Source organism: Lipotes vexillifer, unplaced genomic scaffold, assembly GCF_000442215.2.
Source record: "Lipotes vexillifer unplaced genomic scaffold, Lipotes_vexillifer_v1.1 scaffold225, whole genome shotgun sequence".
NCBI classification, from domain to species: Eukaryota; Metazoa; Chordata; class Mammalia; order Artiodactyla; family Lipotidae; genus Lipotes; species Lipotes vexillifer.
This window is the reverse complement of record NW_006787630.1, coordinates 1,856,053-1,859,655: the sequence shown is the minus strand read 5'-3', so window position 1 is coordinate 1,859,655 and position 3,603 is coordinate 1,856,053. Positions and strand designations below refer to the sequence as shown.

The 3,603-nt window shown below is 59.3% G+C and overlaps 2 non-coding genes across 2 annotated transcripts; one reads left to right on the top strand and one right to left on the bottom strand.

Moving 5' to 3' along the window:
* Window positions 1–3,018: 3,018 nt before the first annotated feature.
* TRNAF-GAA (transfer RNA phenylalanine (anticodon GAA)) lies at window positions 3,019–3,091 on the bottom strand. Its single transcript has one exon. It is a non-coding gene; the product is annotated as a tRNA-Phe (tRNA).
* Window positions 3,092–3,223: 132 nt separating this feature from the next.
* On the top strand, window positions 3,224–3,297 carry TRNAN-GUU (transfer RNA asparagine (anticodon GUU)). The gene has a single exon. It is a non-coding gene; the product is annotated as a tRNA-Asn (tRNA).
* The last annotated feature ends 306 nt before the right edge of the window (window positions 3,298–3,603 follow it).

The window sequence follows — 3,603 nt, the reverse complement described above, 5'->3', positions numbered from 1 at the left end:
CCCCCCCCCCCCGACCTTTGGAGAGAGTTGTGTGAAGGCCCGGTCCTTGACATGGTCACAGAAATTCTGTTCTGGTTTAAAGTCACATACGGTGGATTATTTATTCTAAGCTGACGCGAGGCTGCCTGTGGAAGGAAACAGCCAAGTCCCCACCGTGATGGCTGCGCCGCGGCATCTGAGCTCTGCCAGTCCTCCCTGAAGCCGGCACCGGCCAGCGAGCGGCCGCTGCAGAGGACAGTTGGGGAGAGGTTCTCGCAGGCACCAGGGACACGAGCCCTGATCCTGACGGGAGGCTGGGTCCCTGCGGGAAGGAGGTGCAGAGATCACTGCGGGGACCTGCATGTGGTGTCTCTGCTGGTTTTGCTGAAACCCAAGCAGAGGTGCAGACACGGCCCTGGAGGTCCCGCTGAGCTACCCCCCAGGGTGGTCAGAGGGGCATCCCGTGTGGGCCAGGCTTGGGAGAATGGCCCCGCCAGCATCTCTGCCGTGGCCTCGCTCCCTTCTAGAAAGGTCTAGACAGCAAGCCTCCTTGAAGTGGGTCAGGATGGAGAACAGGGTGCTCTTGTGGGTGAGGCATCCACGTGGAATATTCCGTCATCGTGAAGTATTTTTATATATCTGTGTTCTGAGCTCTGGTTGTGGAATTGAACTGTTCAGACTGGAATTAAATGCCATTTTACAGCCCTGCCTGTTCTTTCCCGGGCCCCACACGCAGCCCACCTCGGGCACTCAGGCCGGCCACGCTGGCCCCGATGACTGCTTCTGGAGGCTCCCTCCCCAGCCCGTCTGGGGAGGCGGGTCCCGTGTCAGCCCAGCGTCTCAGGTGTGCCCGGTGCTGACCAGAAGTGCTGGAGGCTTCCCCTGCTCGGCGCCCAGCCCCATCCCAGTCCTGTGCCCCAGCAGGTGTCTTCAGCTCCTCACTCCCACTGTATTATGTTTTTGTTCGTCTTGAAATTTTGTCCCAGGGCCACTGGGGCAGGCAGTGCTGGGTGGGCATCTGTTGATGCCCCAAATTGGCTCTGGGTGGTAATTAGGAAGGTAGAGCCAGCCGACTAAGTGAGGAATGTTCCAGGAGGGGCAGTGAGGTGGCCCTGGCCCCCGGGAAGCCAGCGCACTGGGCTGCTTCTGCATCAAGAAGAGAGACCCAGCACAACATGGGGTGCAGCCGGGGCCCCCACTGGCCGGCCTGTGGCCTCCTGCACCCCCGTCCACCACAGCCCCAGCTTCCCTGCACCCACCCTCACCCGGTGTCCCCCCTCAGCTGTCTGGGCTCCGTCCAGCTGGCGTCTCAGCAGCCCGCACCTCTGCACGGCCACCCTGCTCCCCCACTGTGTCCCGTCCCCTCCCCGGGCGTCCACCCCTGCCCCGGTCACCTCCCACCACTCACAGCCACCCTTCCTGAACCTTTTTCAGCCAGACCCCTGGCCCCAGACCCTGCAATGCTTGTCCTACAGTCGCTGTACCTTTCTCGCTCCAGCCCAGATGGCATGAGGGGACGATCAGACCCCCCAGTGCGAGGAGCAGTGCATCAACAAAACCACTTCCTGTAAGAGGGAGTTTTCCTTGTGTTCACTTGAGCACCTCTTTAAGTCTATCATTTATCTAGGAAGCTGATTAAGACGAGGGATGCACACACACACACACAATCTCAGACAGGCACGTCTATGCAGTGTGGTCAGTGGCCCTCCCCCCAAGGCATGGCTTCTACGGCCAGGCTTTCCTGTCCCGGCTCCCTTCTCAGCCCCTGCGCCCCCCATCCTCCTGCCCCTGCTCCACCCCTTCCAGGTCCTGCTCCCCACCTCCTCCCCACCTACCCAATCTGCCCTCACCCCCTCACCCTCAGTGTTCCTGGAATTATGGTGAACCCTCTGTTAACTCCCTGCCCTATCAGACCTGCTTCTCCGTTTCAGGGCTCTCCCTTGACAGTCCCAGTTTCCTGATGCGGGCTCTTACCTCCCCTATCCACCCCCCTGCTCCCCATCCAATCCATCACCCTGACAGCTGATTGCCCCTCCTGTATTAGTTATCCATCCCTGCCTTAGCAGTGTACCAGCCCCTGGCGGCTGGAAGCAACATTCTCTCTTGGCTGGGCTGTGGTCTCAAGAGGTCGCAGTCAGATGTCTGAAGGCTCGAGTGAGGCTGGGGGCTCAGCTCCCAGGTGCCTGGCTCAGAGGACAAGGAACGTTAGGAGAAAACAGGAGCCTGAATAATGCCTGGACATGAGTTGGCGATGTATACACATTGGGTCATGAATTGTTAACGTCAGTGTAAAATGTTAGCAGTAGGAGAGACTGGGTGATGAGTACAGCGAACTCTGTACTAGGTTTGCAACTTTTTTTTGAATCAAACTATTTGGAAGTACAAGGTTTATTTTAATTTAAAAATTCCAGCTCCACAGCCTGGCCAGCTGTGGGAACTGAGGGCAAGGAGGTGTAGGATTCCCAACAGACCCAGCCCTCGGCCCAGCCCCTCTCTTTTCTCCCGTGTGTCACCACCGGGATGGTGACACAGTCGGGCTCCAGGACACACCTGGGGTGGTCCTCCCTCGCCAGGAGCCAGCCCTGCTCCTCACCTGCGTTCCCCCGTTGGGAACGGGGGAACCTCAGTTTCCCCATATGTATTGTAAAATGGGCAGAATAGGTACCCAGCAGGACTGTCACAGTTAAACGACATCCGAGCAGAAGGTGTCTCTGCAAACTCCCTCTTGGTATTCAGTAGTGTTCCTTTTGACAATTACATTCGTTCTGATCCTGCCACTTAAAAAATATTGTAAATGGGAGTGGGGTAGGGGGTCATTTGGGCTGGGATCATAGTTTTGGGGGTGGACCGGGGTGGGTGGGGATGAGGCCTTGTTCTAAGCCCTCCCGCATTGGCATGAGCCAGCAGCCCAGCTCCTCATCTGAAGAATGGAGAGTATTCTGGGGAGGAAAGGTCAAAACCGACACATTCTGGGTAAAAGTGCTAGGAGAAGCTGGATCAGCTTGGAGCAAAACAGAACTCTGTTCGCACCAAAACGTCTGCCGAAACCCGGGATCGAACCAGGGACCTTTAGATCTTCAGTCTAACGCTCTCCCAACTGAGCTATTTCGGCTGCGCAGCAGGGGGCTGCCCGCACCCCCGACTCCGCCCCACGCTGAGCCGCTTGCATGCAGGCGCAGCTCGGGCCGCCCCTGCGGGCCGCGCATGCCTCGTAGGGTGGCGCCTGGAAGCACGCCTTAGCACTGTCTCTGTGGCGCAATCGGTTAGCGCGTTCGGCTGTTAACCGAAAGGTTGGTGGTTCGAGCCCACCCAGGGACGTGCCTTCACTTTTCCTTCCCCGGGTAAGAAGAGAGGGGACGGCTCGCCTTCTTTTGCCACGACCCTCCCCGCGCACTTCTGTATCCTCCTATCCCGCGTGGGGCGTCCGGCGGCGCGCGGTGCTGGGGATTCCACAGAGGCGGAACGTCCCCGCCCGAGTTCCGGTTTCCGAGCACGAGCCGAGGCACTTTGGTCGACGGCCCCGGGGACCCGGAGCTCTGAAGAGGACGGACCACAGAGGTTGTCTGAAGGCCGAGGCCAAGATGGCGGCGCTGGAGGGTGAGCAGGTCGGGGCGGTGGGGGCGA